Source organism: Parasteatoda tepidariorum, chromosome 10 (assembly GCF_043381705.1).
Source record: "Parasteatoda tepidariorum isolate YZ-2023 chromosome 10, CAS_Ptep_4.0, whole genome shotgun sequence".
In the NCBI taxonomy this organism is placed as follows: domain Eukaryota; kingdom Metazoa; phylum Arthropoda; class Arachnida; order Araneae; family Theridiidae; genus Parasteatoda; species Parasteatoda tepidariorum.
The window spans coordinates 63733679-63753266 of NC_092213.1; the positions used below are offsets into that span (position 1 = coordinate 63733679).

At 30.4% G+C, this 19588-nt stretch overlaps 1 protein-coding gene across 2 annotated transcripts in view; it reads right to left on the minus strand.

Annotated features, from left to right (window-relative positions):
- Positions 1-19588, minus strand: part of LOC107448763 (SLIT-ROBO Rho GTPase-activating protein 1) — a 217266-nt gene that overhangs the window by 186842 nt on the left and 10836 nt on the right. The window lies entirely within an intron of this gene.

A 19588-nucleotide genomic window follows, 5' to 3' on the forward strand; every position in this document is an offset into this window, starting at 1 on the left:
TATTGTAATAGTTTCTCAAAAATAAAAATACAAAATTATGTTTTGATCAAAAACCGATCATTAGATCACAAATGAATCAGCTGATTTTCAAACAAATTTCGCCAAAATGAGATAACGACGAAAGAGTTAAAACTAGTTGCAAGAGTTAATCAATGCGCGCAGAAAGTTTTTTAATTGAGATTTTGTGTCAGCAGAAATTTTTTCTTTTTATCTAAGTGTGCAGGTGAGCTCACCGAAAACATAGTAATTAGCTTACTCTAACTACAAAAAAATTCGTCGTAACGACACAAGAATGTTTCTTAAGAAATAATCTTTAAGTGCAAAAAAAAGTAAAAAGAAAAGCATTATAAAAGCGTGTTTTAACTGTTTTTAAAGAATATAAGATAAATTCCGTCCATGTAAGTTTAGAAACACACACTGGTTTCAAAAACATAAAAAGCAATGGGAAACAAAGAGCCTTTACAATACGGAATAAATATTTAAAGATAAATGGCACGGAAATAAACCTAAGTCATTGCATAATTGTTACACATAAAAGACTTAAATAGATTATTTGACCTTCCAACTTTTGATTTCTCCTTGAGAAAGATATTCTTTTTACAGCACGTATCGAACTCGGGGAATTCCCATTCATTAATAACTTATCAATGAACTTAAAGTTAATTTATTTTTCCCACACGATCCATTCAAGAAACTAAAACAATAGGAGAAAGTGTTAGATCCATTATCGAGCAAAATCAGCCTACATTGTACTGATCTTTATCGAAAGCGGATACGATACTAATTGTTTGCAGTTGAAGTAGAAGTAATTGGCGATGGAAATGAGATACTGAAAAAGCATTTTTTTTTAGTAAATAAGTCTAATAGTGTCATAATAACTATTGACATCTTATGATATCTGATTCATAAGAATATCTGATTTTAAGATCTCGTCACCTGTTTCTAGAGAAGGTATATCGGAATATTATTGTCAAAGAAAATATGAATATAATATACCATTTAAGCACATAAAACAATAAGTAATGCCAATTTTTAAGGATGACGAATCTTTTAAAGTGCCTTAACAGTTGTTAGGATACGAAACCATATCTGTTAAAAAAATCGGCCAGGATACTTGGAATATTTCCAACTAGTAAGAACAGCTATATTAGATAATACATATGTTTATCCACACTAATAATCTATGTATACATTTTTTTATGTGACACCATAAACTCGGATAGTTCTCTATCTGTTAGCAACACTATAGTTAGTGCTAAACATTATATGTTAAGTATTTTTTTTATTTTATAACCGTCGTTGTACAGCTGACCCAGTTTTATGGGTTTACGACTACTAATGCTCAACTCCGTAGTCCTGTAATTTTGAACCCAACCCAGAAGACAAGGGAACTCCTGGATCGAGTATTGAGAGAAATTTGCTTTCACGGAGGACTTTTTGATGGAGCTAACCCGCATTTGCGTTACATGGAGAGGAAGACCAAGAGAACCTCCCAAGGTTAGCCTGACGGCAAAGGGACTCTAACCCATGATCCGTCTACCACTGAGGATACTTCACGTCAGCACTGTGGTCGGTGCAAGCCGAATGCGGAATTCGTATCGACTGGGATTCGAACCCGATTCGCCGCATTGGAAGGCAAACGGTCTAGGCCATAACGGCTCTAAAGTATTTATTTAGTATAATTTTGTATTTTTGTAGAAATGAAAAATTATTTACGAAGTAATTATTTAGATTTATTTTTTATCTTTCCTAAAATGATAGCAGAAATTTTAAACATAAACGGTGCTATGGTGTAGCATTCTGTCATACCAATTATTGGTGACGGAGCTTGCATTTTTTCAGCTTCATTTAGAATCAATGAAAATCGTTCATATTAACAATTGGTTAGATGACCATTTACGAAACGCAATAATAATGATGGCAAATATTAATCTTGTAATGAAGACACGGAAACTATTCCATTTCGCTCACAAATAAATGAAGCAATGCTTAAATGTAAAATAAATAAGTTGTTATAAAAGAACCAGATAAGATATTCTAACACGATAAGTGTCACGGTATTGACTGTTTGGCTATTGAATTATGCATTCGCACTCTTGCTTGACAACTCAAGCGGAATTAATACATTTTACACACACTTGATATCTATTATTATATTCTATATTTTAAATAATAATAAAATAATGATTATATAATGCAAATTATTATCATTATATTCTATATTATGTAGACTTTTAAATTCGTCGTAAAATATTTTCAAGCCATTTCTTTTAAATAATTGAAGTTAATATAAAAAATCGACGATATTCATATTTTAAGTTCGTTTGGCTATGCATAAAGGCCGTTCTAACACTAAGTAAACACCTTACGAGGGGGTGGGGTTATGATTAGCTTATTTTTGCTGATAGGGAGGATTTTATTATCGATTTTTTATTAAATTCAAAAAAATAATTAACACAATAATTTAGAAAAAAAATTACGCTTGGTAAAATTTTAATTTGAAATCAAAGTTAAAGTTGAAAGAAAAAAGGTGGAAAAAATTTCTTTAGAATTTCAAAGATCAAAAGTTTTAAATACGGAAAAAAACACGGAAAGATTACTTATGAATATTCATTCTACGCATAATTTCATAAAAGTTTCATCTTTAATTTATATTCAATCCCAAAATGAAGTAATTTAAGTAGTAATTGTTAAAAGCGAAGAACTAGATCATTTATTTTTCTTGAATTTGAAAACGACAATAAATTAAAAAGCGATAGGTGATCTAGTTACGCCAGTGATGTTTTTTCAGTTTTTTTGTTTTGTTCATGGGAATGATGTTCTTTTTTTGTTAGAACTGTTATGTTTAAAATTATTAAAAAGTTGTTAGTTTTTTAACCTTGGTACAGGCAGTTTTTTCAAACAGAGTTGTGTTTTAATCAATTCTAGTTCTTGTTTTAACAGTCATGTCTTCAGTAAATATCACAAATCAGGATGGCGGGGTGAGCGACTTTCTAATGTAAGCATGTGATATGAATTTCTGCCTGACCAAAAGAGGGCGCTGTAATTACTCACAATGGCAGGCAATGGATTGGACTGGATGGTTTATTGGAAAGCCCTATTTCGTATCATGTTGTTTTATTGTTTATTACATTTGTTTGTAATTAAATATGGTTTCTTTATTTAATGCACCCATTCACCATTGAATCATTCTGCAACAGCATGGGGGAGGGGTTGAGACTTGCATATTTTTGCTGACGCGAGGGATCAAAAATGAAAAAAAAGAAAAGAAAGAAGACAAGCTTACATAATATTTGAACGGTCCTTTACGTCTTTGGCGAAATTTGTTTGAAAATCAGGGATTTTTTCATAAATGCTTAATTTTTATAGAACTTAATAAAATGAAAGAAATAAAGAAAAAATGCTTAATTTTTTATTAATTTAATAGTGATTCGTACCGCAGAGATAAGTTAGGTTTAAAAAAAAAAGATGAAAACAGAACTCCAAAAATTTTATGTGCAGAAACAGTGTCAAATAAATGGAAAAATACCTGAAATTTGAGCATGAAAAAAGTTGTAGGAAGCATTTATTTATCCATTCAACGTTTTGATAAAAGTATCGATGCGAAATTTTAGTTATTGGTTTAAATTGTGGGAGTATGAATCTCAATGTGTGATTTTTAAATCACGCGAATACGAATCTCGACATTTAATTTTAAAACAGTGAGAATACGAATTCTGATGTACGATTTCCAAGTCACTTGAACACGAAACATAATAGTGGCTCTTAAATCGTGAAAATATGAAACGCGACGTTTGAAATAAAATCGTGAAAATACAAAACACGATGCGCTATCTCAAATCGCGTAAATAGGAATGGAGATGTGTGATTTTAAATCATGTAAATATAATTTTAAATAGCATTGGCATTAGTAGGAAAAAGCGTAAAAATAAATCTTTCTTTTCTCGGAAATTCGAAAAAGACAAATTTTCTTTGAAGAGGCGTTTTTTCTTTCTTTTTTTTTTTAAGGAATAGTAAAATATTTTCGGCGATGTTGACAAATTTTCCACGAACGGCGTTTGACGTTCGTGTTTATTATACGGATCTGGTTATCAGATAGAAGTTCCTAGTATAAAGAAGAAGAAAAATTAAATTTAAGAAGAAAAAAAATTACATTTTGCATATATGGTTGACATGCAAAATAAACATTTACTTATATAGCTTTTGATGGCCTGGGGAAAAACGGATGCACAATATGAAGAAAGAAAAAAAATCCTTTATGACAGTAGTAGAATTAAATTAGTAGTTAAAATCAAACCAAGTTAAACTCCAGAAAAAATTAAAATAAATAAATAAATAAAAAGAAATTAATTGTACGAAGAAAAAAACATAAATAATAAAAACGAAATTCGACGAATTTTTAAAAAACGTTATCTTTATTTTCGCAAACAAAGAAAATGCATATGAAAACGATCTGCTGACCACAAAGAGTTATTCGCGCGTAAAAAAAAAAACTATTGCACATTTCTGCCGCAATACCTAAGGCAACCAATTTTGATTTATTTGATGTTATTGGAGCTCAATTACTTCGTCAACATAAATTTGAACAACAACATAGAAAAAAAAAAATAGATTTTCTCGCTTGATTCTAGTTCTTCTCTTTCATACAATTATCATATCTAAGTCATGCAATTCAATTCAATGAAGACACTAAAAAAAAATTTTTTTTTTGATTTATTACCGAGTCTTTCGTCACATGTAGGTTTTCCACGTAACCATGATTAAAGAAGAAAAAAAATAATAATAACTGGAGCAAACACGGAACGTGCCATCTGTCAACTTTAAATAGTCAGTGTGAAGTTGTGAGAGCATGGAGAAAGGGGTTACGATTTGTTTAATTTTTATGGCACCGTCGTTTTCTTTTTTTTTATTATCTATTTATATATTTCTCTTACACGGCGACAAAACAAAGGCTCATTACAACTTCCCGAATGGCAACGCTAGTAAATCGGCCAATGATTGCCGCTAAAAATGTCACATGCCAAATCTAGCTGAGATGAAGAAATAAAAAAAAATCTAATATGACAGTTACATCTTAACCAAGTTTAACTTTAATAAATAAAATTCAACTATTAGATGCAAATACTTTATTAATAAAACGAAACTGGATGATTTTTTTTTTAAATTTTTTTTTCGTTAACATAGAAATTATATTACGAAGGAGACCGACAGCAAAGGAAGAAAATTTTCAACTTCGATTCATTTTTGAGCCTCTGTCAGGTTTTTCGCAAAACCACGATCAAAGAAAAAAATAACTGGAGCAAACAACGAAAGCGCCATATGTCAGCTTTATACTGTCAATATGTTCCCTCCCCCCCCCCTCTTCGTGGACATCAGACTTATGGGAGTTGACTGCATTCTGCTGGAGAAATAAAAAAAAATTACTTTTTTTTTCAGTTTTATTTTTCATGTTTGTGTGGTGTTGCAAAATGTTGAGGTTTTCAGAATCCGTTACAAAATAATTTTTTGAAAATTGAGATCGGATGCGATAAAGGCATTGACAACCGTAAATACGGTAAACTTTTGTTAAAACAGTCCTATTTAATAGGCTTTTTTTTAATAATTTATTTACAGTCTTGTCTCAGCACGCATAATAAATAAAACGAAAGAAGAAAAAAAGACTCCGAATACTTTATTAATAAATTTTAATTTTAAGGTTAAAAAATTAAAATTATCAATTATAATCCTATAATTGTTTCTCGAGAATCAAGGAGGAATATTATAAGATTTAACCTTAATCCGCTCACTTGCACTGAGAAAAAAGTATGGTTAAAACTGACAGAAGATGATTAAATTTTCTGTGTTTCTGGCTCAATCGAAACACAAAAAAGAAAAGAAAAAAACTCGGTAATGATTTTGGAAAAATACGATTTTATAATGTGTGATAAAAATTTGGCAATTGTGGTAAAAGTAAGAATTTTATCATGACACCTTAGAGCATGGCTTAAACACCATTTATTCGGTTATTAATATAGTTAAATTTACTTTTCCGTTTTGTATTCTGAATCTTAACTAAATGAGCGGGAATAAGAACTGTAATTTTAAAAACTGAAATTTACAATAAACAGTAACCAATATGAATGGAAAAAGTACCAAATGAACGGTTTAAATAGTGTATATTTTATTATTATTATTATTTTTTTCCACCAGAAATGATATTATTATACAGTACGGTAATTTTACCAGAATATTTTTCTCCGTGTGGCTAAACTATCAGGTCCATATTCAAGATTGCGTATTATCTATCAATTCTATCTATTGGTTTTTAGGTCATATTCATCGTTCATCGTTTTTGGGTGATATTCATAACGGCTATTAGGTCATATTCACTTTTAAAACTGCAACCCCCCCTATCAAATTTTTTGAGGCGTAAGAATTCAAATTCGCTGAAAACTTGTATTTTTATTCAGAGAAAGAATGTTTTTTCTTTCTGATTTTGAAGCTTAAAATATTCTTAGCAGTAAATCCTATATATGAAAATCTGATCATTAAATCATAAGTTAAGGTTTTTTTTCCCGCACGATTCAAAAAGTATGGAATAGACAAAACATGGATTATCCTAAAAGTAAACTTAACCGTAGACAAATAATTACTAGTCCTTGAACTTAACTAATTTAGTTGTAAAAAACTGCCTTAAAGTTATTTTTGTGGATGTCTAATATTTATTCAAAAACAACTCGTTCACTCAATTATAATGTTTCAGCCAAAATGTTTACAAATTATACCTTAATTTGTATTATTTAATACACAAATACAATTTAATTCATAAAAAAAAAATTATTTTAATTTGTATTATTTAATTATTAATTCAAAAACTAATTCGGTACCCTGACCAACAGGAGTTTAATAAAAAAAATATTTTTAAAAAAAAATGAAAGAAAGCTGATTCAAAATTTTGAATAACAGTTGAAGTTTGGTTCTATTTAGGATAGCGTTTAAGATCAACCTGTCATGGCCTGTCAAAAATTACTACTTTTATCTCTTCACGACGTCACCACAAATAAGCTTTTTCCCCATCTTTCTACTTACGAGAATCATAAGCATGAGACAAGTTTTTTCATGCATGAATTAATAAGCACTGACGCACAAGTGATGGTTAGCCTATTTTCGTTGAAAGTTTTAGCATTTAGTTTTTAACTAATTCTAATCTTTTGGTAAAACGATTAAAATATGTTTTCCCAGTTTTTACCTTTTTTTTCTTCTTTCGAATACCTTTTAAAGGACAATTTTAAATAATTCTAACTTTAAACTGTTTACACAAAAACAAAAGAATTCATTTGTATCTCTGCAAAGCAATTTGAATTTTGTTTCGATCTCAAATAGAACTGAAATTATAATAATTCAAAGAAGATAAAAAAGGGGGGAAAAACACGATCTCAATAGGACTGAATTCAAAGAAGATAAAAAGGGGGGGAAATAAAACACGATCAATAGGACTGAAATTATAATTCAAAAAAGATAATAAAAAAAGGAGGGAGAATAAAACAAGATCTCAATAGGATTGAAATTATAATAATTCAAAGAAAATACAAAGGGGAGGGGAATAAAACACGATCTCAATAGGAATGAAATTATAATAATTCAAAGAAGATACAAAGGGGGGGGGGAAATAAAACACGATCAATAGGACTGATATTATAATTCAAAAAAGATAATAAAAAAAGGGGGGGGAGAATAAAACAAGATCTCAACAGGACTGAAGTTATAATAATTCAAAGAAGATAAAAAGTGGAAAAAATAAAACACGATCTCAATAGGACTGAAATTATAATAATTCAAAGAAGATAAAAAGGGTGGGGGTAATAAAACACGATTTACGAATAGGTTGACATAAAACGACCCCGTCTGGTCAGCCTTATAAATATCTCTAAATGTGTTTCTCGTTATTTTCTCTATTTTATATGAGATATTTAATATTTTCTCTATTTTTAAATGCGATATCTTAAAATCTATAAGTAATTTACTTGAAATTGCACCGCGAAATATGTTTTTAACGTATATGTCTACGCGCTAACTGATGAAACAATTATTTTATATTTTATAGTCATATTAAAAAAATAATTATATTTTTGACTGCTTTTTTTAAATGTTATAATACATACAATGCATAGTCTATTCCTAATTAAAAAACATTACAAAGAAAAAATAAATAAATAATGATAATTTGAAACAAAATTATATTTTAATATTCATAACATTTCAAAATTTGCTCTCCAATAATATCTCGAGAGCTTAGTTATATTGTAAGATGTTTAAAAATTAATCTCAAGTTAAAAGAGTAAAATATCGAGAGTTTTCGGAAACACTACATAAACAATAACGAAAATCATTCATAAAGAATTATATTTGAAAGATAATTTTAAATTTCTTCTCACAGTATATAAAACAAATTTAAAAAGAAAAAGAAAAACAGAAAATAGGCTTTAAGTTCTTTATACATTAGGCTTTCAATTATTTTAAGGTTTTAGACATAAATAATAAAACAAGTAATTTATACCTAATAAATTGAAAATAATCATCACTATCAATAGAAGAAAAAATACTCAATGCAAAAATTATTCATATTCAATGTTCGATCATTGTCAAAATAGCTTTGTTTTTAAAATGAAAAAAATGAAGGAAAAAAACATAATACATATATGACTTCATTATCTTAACTCTTTGGAATTAGATATTTGTAATTTAACGATTAAGGTATTCCTACAGACTAATCAAATATGTGGAATTCCGGATACAGACAGTAATTCCTAATCCCACGCTTTTCTTTCTTCGACTACAAATGTATAAATATTCCATAAGGCTTAAGAAAAACTTTATAATATCAATAAAAGCAATACAAAAATAAATACCATGACTTAAAGTTTTTTTTTCCTTTGATTTTTTTACATGAAAAACAAAAATGGAACAAATCGAAAAATTCATTTTGTAGCTATTGATCGCCATTTTTATGGAACGTTATATATGAACAGTAAAAGTAAACTAGTTGATGTTGATTAACTAATACGATTCACTGTTCCGCCTACAATTTCAACGATTTGTCCATTTATAATTTGCCTATAGTATAACATTTCGCACAGACACTGTTTATCTCCTTCAATATCTTTTCATTAGATTCAATATCTTTCCATTCATTCCTTTACTATATCAAGAACCACTATTGAGTTACTAACAGTTGGGCTGAAAAGTTCGTAGGCTAACATAAAGAAAAAAAGTTTTTGATAAAATTCCATTTTATTATTCAATATAGTTTCCTTCAAGAGCGATACAACGATTATAGCGGTCACATAATTTTTTGATACCATTTTTATAGTACAATTTGTCTTTAGCCTCAAAATAGGCCTATGTTTCGGTGATTACTTCTTCATCGGCACCAAATTTCTTTCCAGCAAGCATTCTCTTGAGGTCTGAGAACAGGAAAAAGTTGCTGGGGACCAGATCTGAAGAATACGGTGGATGCGGAAGCAATTTGAAGACCAATTCATATAATTTTGCCATCGTTTTCATTGACTTGTCACACGGTGCATTGTCTTGATGAAACAGCACTTTTTTCTTCTTCTTCAAATGGGGCCGTTTTTCTGCGATTTCGTAGTTCAAACGCTCCGATAACGCTATGTAATAGTCGCTGTTGATGGTTTTTCCCTTTTCAAGATAGTCAATGAATATTATACCATGAGCATCCCAAAATACTGACGCCATAACTTTGCAAGCTGACTGTTGCGCCTTTCCACGCTTTGGAGTTGGTTCGTCTCGTGCAGTTCACTCGGCTGACTGTCGGTTGGACTCCGGTGTGAAATTATGGAGCCATGTTTCATCTATTGTCCCATATTGACGCATAAATTCGGGTTTATTACGATTAAACAGCTTCAAACACAGCTCAGAATCATCAATTCGTTGTTGTTTTTGTCCAATTGGGAGCTCGTGCGGCACCCACTTTGCCTAGAGATTTCGCATACCCAAATATTCATTCACGATATGTTCAACACGTTCCTTTGATATCTTTAGAGTCTCAGATATCTTGATCAACTTCACTTTACGGTAATCTAAAATTATTTTGTGAACTTTTTTGATGTTTTCGTCGGTAACAGCCTCTTTGGGACGATTACTGTGTGCATCGTCGTCGGTGCTCATTTCGCCTCGTTTAAACTTAGCAAACCACTTCTCAATGGTTGATTTTCCTGGTACAGAGTCCGAATAAAGTTTCCCAAGCCAAGCCTTGGCTTCAAGAGTATTTTTTTTTTCGCTAAAAAGCAATGCTTTAAAAACACACGAAATTCCTTTTTATCCATTGTTTTTAAACTAACAAAAGTTGCTTCACTAAAAATACTATATCTCACAAACTAATAGTCCGACAGCTGTCAAATTTATACACGTGTCTTTCAAAGGTTAGAACTAACTAAAAATCTTATGTATTTATAATAGTAGCCCCATCTATGTGTCAGCCTACGAACTTTTCAGCCCAACTGTTATATCAACCATCTGGTAAACTAAATGAAAACTAAATGATAGGCAATTTAATTTATAATTCGTCTAAGTTCTTTGATAAACAACGATATAACAAATTTCAACGACAGTAAACAACAGCAAACAATAAATTCCAATAAACAACTTCAACGATTCACCCATTAATAATTTGTTTATTTAATGAGTAGCCCATTTATAATTTGCCTATTTAATATTTCGCACAGACAATGATTATTGCCTTCATAGATTCAATATCCTTTCATTCATTCATTTACTATATCAAGAAGCATTATTGAATTACTATATCAACCATCTGGTAAACCAAATGAAAACTAGGCAATTTAACTTAAAAGTCGTCGATGTTCTTTGATAAGCAATGGTATGACAAATTTCAACGACAATAAACAGCAATAAATTTCAATAAACAATATCAACAAATAATTTCAACGATTCGCCCATTAATAATTTGCCTATTTAATAATTCGCCCAGTCACTGACTATCTCATTGATAAATTCAATACCTTTCCATTCAATGAATTACTATATAAAGAACCATTATTATTATCTGGTAAACAAAATGGAAAGTGAATGATAGACATCTTAACATATAAGTCGTTTATATTCATTCATAAACAATGGTATACATTATACAATATCATGATAAATTTTTTTGAGAATTCAATTGATATCTCATTTAGGTAAGTTACGCTTGTTGTTAATTAATTAAAGACCTACTATACGAATTATTATTACAATAATATAAAAATAAATGCATAGCCATGTAACATGAAAAGCAAGCAACATAAAGAATTATAGTTAAGGGAGAACCGGTTTCAGTTGACACACTGACTATATATTTTCTCTGAATAAGGAGAAAAAAATTCGTCATTTAATCGGAACAATATAAATGGATCGTTGAAAGAAGGGACAGCTGAGGGAATATTTATAGAGTGATGGGGAAAAAGACAAAAATATAATTTCTACATCTGTGGAAACATTAGGTTTGTGACAGTTGACGAACACATGTGTTGACGGTGTAGGGGTGCATTATTATTAGATACACCAGAAAGGGTAAAAGACTGTTCTTGGAAAAAATTTATATCCATGTGTATACGATACTGTATGAATGTATACTCATATTCCTGCTATATTCAAATTAATAAAATATTTTCTGAAATTCTAACAAGACAGTATAAAAGCATTTATTTATTAAACACTGAAAGATTGAAAATAACTTTTTTTAAATTAAAACAGAAAAAAATCTTAAATGTACATTTACGGTGTGTAGTCAAATCTTTAAGCAAAAAATAAGCACCTTTTAAGTACTTTTTAAGTACCCAAAAATATTTTTAAGCACTATATACATTAACAAAATGCAAAATAATTTTCAAAGACTTTACATGATAAAATAACTAGTTTCTGACAGAGAACTCTTTTCTTGATTATATTAGCCGTTATAAAATGATCAGGAGATTTTTCGGTTCGACATCAGAGGGTGGAAAATGAAGCCTGAAATTGAGAATATCTCGCACAATAGAGTGCAATAATCTCACTGAACCCAGCTCAGCAGACGCGTATGCGGACTCGCAAGTATATCATCAAACATGTAAAATGATTGGCGCTTTCAAACGCTATGGACTGACGGTATACCGAAATAGATTGTTGAATGAATTATAAAAACTCAGATTAGAACAATGTGAAAAGCACGCTTTGGTATAATAACGTGGCGAAAATCGTCATGGAAAAAAAAATCTCATTTTCGAAAAGGGAAAATTAAGGGAAATGCACCCAATGAAAAAAGCACCTTTATGGGCTTTTAAAAAATGAACATCGAAAATAAGCACCTTTAAGCACTTCTTCTAGGTTCTTAAACTCTGTGAACTAACGAAATCCCCTAAATTCTAGCAAATAATTTTTAATAACGGAGAAATTAATATAATATCAGTGTTTATTTTCATGATCTAAAAAAATAGTTATGATGGTAAGGAAAGAGTTTTAGTTTTATGGTGGAAATCTTTTTAGTTTTCAGTTTTTATGAAGGTAGTATTATTGCAGTTTTTGTAAAGGCTATAGTAATGATTTCTGGTACATTTGCGCTTGTTACGAAGAAGGTATTTATTCAAGAGAATTTAAAGAAAAATATTTTTTTTTTAAAAAAAGAATTGTTAATTTATTTAAAAAATATTTTCAGAAGATACATTATGGCCATATGGAGAAGATAACAAGCTAAAAAAGACTGCTCCCTTTTAACTGCCTACTCTATGCTGCACAAATGTATCTCCGAAAGTGTGATTGCTCTTTAAAATGAAGATACTTTATTGGAAAAGAAGGGGTTGAAAAGTAAGGGATTTTGAAAAGTAACAAATTTTAGAATGATTAATCAAGTAAAACAAATTTATGGAATAACAGAGACAATGGCTATCGAATTTTATGTATAAAAAAGTAATCGTTAAATAATGGCTTCTTTTAATTGAGAAAGAAAAAAAATATGAAAAATAAATAAAACTACTGGAATGTTTAGAAAACAAGTTAAGAAAATAGTAGCATGAAATAAACGTTTTCTTCGGTCATACGTCACTGAACCAAAAAAGGAATAAATATTGCTTTACTTTCGGTAATTTTCTAGACGTGTAAAAATTAGCAGACCATATTTCAATTCATAAATCACGCCAGAAAAATGGTAAATTGAGTGTATATGGAAAAAAAGAAATTTAAAAAGATGTAAAAGCAGGATGTAACGATCGAATTGCAAACGATAAAGAACGGATGAACAACCAAGAGAACTCGCAGATGAATTTCCCGTCCGCAGAACTGAAGAGAGCGGATTTCCTTGCTGGCACGTGACGTCATCTCAGGTGGTCCAATCACGAGGCTTAAATGCAACCACCTGTGCCGGGGAAATAAATTAAAAAATGTCTCTTCTCTACCTTATCATAATCTGCTTTGCTGAAAAAGCACGGAATCAGAGTATTTAGCACCAGCTTTTTTTCGCGGTGAAAGTGGGTTTATAGACGAAATCATAAATAAAAAGAAGAAATATGTGGGATTAACTTCCTACACCGCGATATAATACGGGTCAATATCAGATTTGTGCTACTTAAAAGCATGTGGGATTTATACGTTTCAATTAGAATGTTTCAAATCCCATATACCATTTTCAAGCATAAGCAGAAAGTGCGAGTTACCTTTAAACACTTGGCATTTCAGTTTTAAGGGATGTTTAGAAGTTAGCTATTTCTTTATAAAATAAGAAGGCTCGGTGATTTGAAGTTTCCAAAATAATATGAATGTACGTACAGTGCGCAAAAAAAAAAAAGCGGACCACCCTGAATAACTTTTGATTTAATGTTCGGATTTTTAAGTTCTAGGATTCAATCTTAATGGCTCCAGAGGGTGACCTCAAATATGCTAATTAATAAGTGCAGACGATATTTTAAGTTACGAAATCAAACACAAAAACGTTCTGTCTCTGAATAAACATATACCTTTCTGTCGACGGAATTGGATTTCTGACCCCCTAAATATCAGGGTTAGCCGCAATCTGGGAAATATGGTCCCAATAGATTTTACTTTTGCGTATTTCGCCATATCTCGAGAGCTTTTTAAGCTAGTTGAAAAATTTATATACACAATTATAAAATTCGTTTATCCAACGATAATTACATGCAAACATAACTTTCAGTAAATATTTATTATTTTTTAAATAAAGGTAGAAAAAATTTTGAATTGTAAAGTAGGCATATACTTTTTTTGCGTAATTTAAAGGATGATGATAAAATATATTTACATGATGAAATATATAAGTACGTCATACGAAGCAATCTACAAACACATTATTGCTAACAAACATGTTAACTCAAACTTTGATTTCAACATGACTTAACCCTTACAGAACACTTTTAACTTCTAATTACACTGTCGTCCAAAGTTTACCTAATTTCATTAGCTTACTTCATTGGTTAGTCGCCTAATTTATCTGTTGCTTCTTCTTAGGATTTTCTTATGTTTGTATGCGCATATATGTAACTTATCTTCAATTTTTCGACCACTATTTTACCAGCTTATATGTAGAATAGGAATTGTGAGCATGTTCCAATTTTCTTTATATATCTGTACCCCGACTCATTTCACATTTTTATGGTAGAAAATTATATACATGGTGCCCTCCAGTCTTATATCTACCTAGATAACTTTTAAACGGCTTCAACTACAGAAATAAAAGTGATATATATGTATTATAAAGTGGTTTATGAAGGATAAGTCCACTAATAGCACCATCTGGTTAAAAATTCGAGAATATAAACAATCCTTTCTTGAAAACGGTACAAGATTGGGAAAAAATTAAATTACGACGTTGCAAAGCATTCTCAATTTAGTATGAAGAAGCTTTTGGTCAATAACTATCGGTGAACCTAAACGATATCGTTAAAAAACGATCCCAAAAAACGAAATTAACTTTGACAGAAAGACATTTATTTTCTATATTAAAATTTCTCTTAAGCATTAAGCATTGAAAATAAAGGTATCCTTTAATATTTTTTTGCTTCTAAAGATCTTTAGGTAACCTTAGATCATAAGGAAAATACGAACAAACAATTGCACGTTTTTCTTAGTATAATTACAAGATATCAAATTACAAGATAATGCTCAACACTGTTTCTCTTAAATAGGTAGGATAACTCTGTTAATCTTACAACAGGTGGCACTGTAAATTGTCTCATTTGTAGCGCTTATCCACTTTACTAAAACTAGATACCGCTAATAACTACAGCAGAACTTACTTCAGTGGACACCTTGCATGAATAGTGAAATTCTCATTTGCATGACGTGCTTGTATTTGTTCTTTCAACTATTAAATATGTTTTAAAATAGATAATAAATATCGCTGTTCCACCTATGTAAATAACCAGTTTTAAGTTAATACAATAGCAGGGGTCTGTCCAGACATTTTGTGAAAGGTCCGTTTTTGTAAAATTGTGAAAAAATTACTCGTAATTTGTGAATATAAAATAAACGTTAAGTCACATTCTTTCAACCAGGGTCCTGCTTTTGTGAATTTGTGCAAATAGTCTTGTTGTTGCAAAAAAACTTTTTCAAGGAGTTTTTAAATTGTAAAGACATACAAGATTATGCTCAACACTGTAAAATTATAATTAAAAAAATTAATTTTCAAAAAAATAAACAGCAATTGCTGCTACTAAATTAGCGATAAAAAATACAAATATTTGGTATTTAGCCTATACTGCCGAACACAGAATATTCATTTCGGACGAATAAAGGAAGATGCGTCTGCCGAAGACAAAACCTAGGTCGTTTACATGTGTCTTCCCCCCCCCTTCCTGGGAAGGGTTTATTCGATTAATAAAACAATAATGAAGATAAACAAATTTGTGAAGAGTCCGATTAAAAGATAAGATATTTTGTGAAGGGTCCGTTTTTATGAAAAGATATTTTGTGAAGGGTTCGTTATTTCTTCTAAACAGACCCCTGAATAACAATTCAAATAACCTTTATTCAAATGGAACCGACTATCATTTACAACGTCTAAAAATTTAAGTCGTAAATAGAAAAAAAAATCGTTGATTTAAAATATACAATAAAAAGGCCTGACTATGAAAAATACTTAGTGTAAAATATTATAAAAAATAAAGACTAATTGCGACAATTTTGATTCGGAGCAATTACTACTTCAACACCCACTATCAAAGCTTAAATTCTTCGCAATTAGTAAATAAACGCCTCTTAAAATGTTATTTCGTCAAGGTCAGAGCAATGAGATTGGAGCCGTTTCCAATTAGTTCCAAAACAATTTTTACTTATACCCTGGTGGAGTAATTTTACATCATTTGAAAATTAACTCCGAGTAATTATTCCTCTCCACATTTATAAATAGTTTCTTGGCACAAGTCACAAGGAAGGGCAAGGTCGTAAAAATCTTCTCCGCTTACTTTTACTTAGTTCTACAAATTAATCGGACTAATCAAAGCAATTTAAACATAATTGAACGTAATTAGAAATCTTTGGAAAACATTCAAATAAGTATTCTTACTTTTATTTTAACTCTTTTTTTATAGTTAAACGTAAAATTGTCTTTTTTTCTTTTTTTTTATTCACAGGGAATGCTTTTAAAATCATTTCAAAACAATAATTCCTCAAACTACTAAAAACGTCTCAGTATTATGCAGAATTTGATTTATGAAATTTATTTTTAGGCATTATTTAATAGCTAAAAAATAATATGCTGTAATTTTGAACAAAATATGTACAAATTATTAAACGAAATAAATATGTAAGCTATTTCATCCACATCTCATCAATTTTAATAGTGAGCTCATTCCTAAATAGTCACAAAAAATATTCTAAAACTTTGGTCTGTCAACCCATGGTTCCTATTAAGTTTGATTTTCTGAATTTTACGGTATTGCACATTTTATATAATTGACATTTCATTAATGAAAAACATTAGCAAAAGTATTAATTTAATTTGAGGGAGAAGATTGCAACTAATTTGTCAATATTGATTCTAAGAGTACGATTTTTACTACTCAGCTAACACCTCCAATTTTAAAGCAGGAAATCTTTAATTCGAGCCTATGTTCTATATAGGTAATCCGAAGTATACAATGTGTACCGAAATCACCGCCTTAAATAAGGATTTTTCTTTAGAATTTTTATCGAATATGAAGTGAAATTAATTTTTAAGTGAGGAAAAAATAAAACCGTGATCTAAATCGTATGATCAATATAGAGAAAAGAGTTTTATTAAAATTAAAACTATACAGATTCCTGAATGAAACTTGTACGCGCTTTAAATAACGTTCTAGTCCTTTCAGTTTCCTCTGGCTATAAAAGTAATTTCAGTGTTTTTTAATTTCGCCTTCCTTGTTAATAATTTGTCAGAACTTGATAACGCTTTATTTCGTTTGCCGCTTAAACGTTTATATTTTAATTATACTGTCTCTTTTGACAGGGATTTCAAAAATATATATTAAGAACTGGTTAAGGAAAAATATTAAGTTTATAGATGGCTGCCAAAGTCACAGTGGCAAGTGTAAATAAGAAAGTTCTTTGCTCAGAGTAATAGGTACCTAATCCAAATGAAAATTTGGGCTCATTTAAATAATTTGGATGGAAAAAATTTATTAATAATTTGGAAAGAAATCACTTAGAAATAATTTGGACAAATACACACTATAATTTTAATACTTAGGCTTTCTAATAAACGTGAATATTTTCTTAACATGTTAACAAAACTACAAATAAATTTACAAAACTGCAAATTACAAATCTGCAGAGCTGCAAACATGTCACTTAAGTCTCTGCTATGGGTAGAAACTCACCTGTAGTATGGTATTGGCCCTGGATTTTAGTAAAACCTAACGATGTTTGGAAACATTGTCTCCAAGTATTGTCTAACAATTCAAAACCAACAATGCAGGTTTTACAAAATTCCAGGGCCAATACCATGTGAGTTTCTGCCCATAGCAGAGACTTAAGTAACATGTTGCAGCTCTGCATTAAGACCAAAGGTGTTGGACATACTTAAGTAGTTTATCAACTTAGAGTAATTTAAGTAACCAACAAACAGTTACTCGTTTATTTTAATCTGATGTATTACATCAGATTCAATGATCTGATGTATTAAATGTGATGTATTACTGTGTGCAATCGTTTGAAATTTAAAACTAATTTGGCATGTAGAATGCATAATATTTTATTTTATTGCCAGAGTACTTTGCAATAAAATAAATTACAGCGCTGCAAACTTGTCACGTAAGTCTCTGCTATATGGGCAGGATTGCTGTATTGACTCTGGATATTTGTAAAACCTAACGAGGTTTAGAAACCTCGTCTCCAAGATGAGCATCTATTCTAATCGAGTTTGATGGACAAGAAAGTCATTATTTCGCTGTAAGACTATCAAGAAAGCCGACCGTCCTGTGTAGGGGCAGGGAACTGTCCTTGCGTCAAAAAGGTCCTGGGTTCGAATCCCGGGCAAGGCATGGATGTCCTTTATCCTTTGTGTGTGAACGTGACCCACCCTGTAAACGGGTTGAGGTTGTGTGAATGGCGTGGTAGAAGTCGAATTCCTGGCCATAGATGGCGCCACTGAAAAACAGGAACAATCGCACCTCTAATGCGTAAACAGGCATACGAAAAAAGAAAAACTGTCAAGATGCGTTTTACAACAATTTTGAGTGCCTGTTATTTCTGACTTTTGGACAAACTTATAGATAAAATTAACAACTTTTATAGACACATTTAGCTGCTTGCTTGGATCAATAATTTATATTTAAAAAAAATTAAACTTTTGTCGTAGAAAAAAAATTTCGTTTCAAACTTTTTCCAAGTTATATTTTCACCTTCCAAACAAAGGTGCTTAAGAAGCAAACACACTAAAAGTACTTTGGTAATAAATAAAAAAAGTACATCGGCAATGAAATAAAATATTATACATTCTACATGCCAAATTAGTTTTAAATTTCAAACGATTGCACACAGTAATACATCACATTTAATGCATCAGATCATTGAATCTGATGTAATACATCAGATTTAAATAAACAAGTAACTGTTTGTTGGTTACTTAAATAACTCAAAGTTGATAAACAACTTAAGTATTCTGAGGAATTTTGAACACTTTTTAAGTAATTTCTCATTGTCAAAACACCAGAAAAGCGTAAGAATTTAAGTGAAGTGTTTTTTTTCCTTCTTCTTTTGTCTTGCAAGTGAGACTCAAGCGAAGGACAAATTTTACAACTTCCCGCACAAAACAACGAGGAAGCGAACACTCACGTTTGAGGAAGAAGTTTCACCCGCCCTCTTCAACTTCCACCTCAGTTTTAATGACAAGTACTTAATGTTCCATTTGTAGCAAACTCAATATATACTGAAACACGCACTATTATCCTAACTTGTTACTCCTGCATTGCAGATAGAAGTATCATTCCTAATATTTGTTGCGATTTAATGATTTAAAGATAAATGCAAGAGAGAGGGGAATTATAGGAGCTATTTAATTTATATTTTAAGTGTTGCCAAATAAAACGACTTCCAATAGATCAGTGTTTCCTAAAGTGTGGTTCCT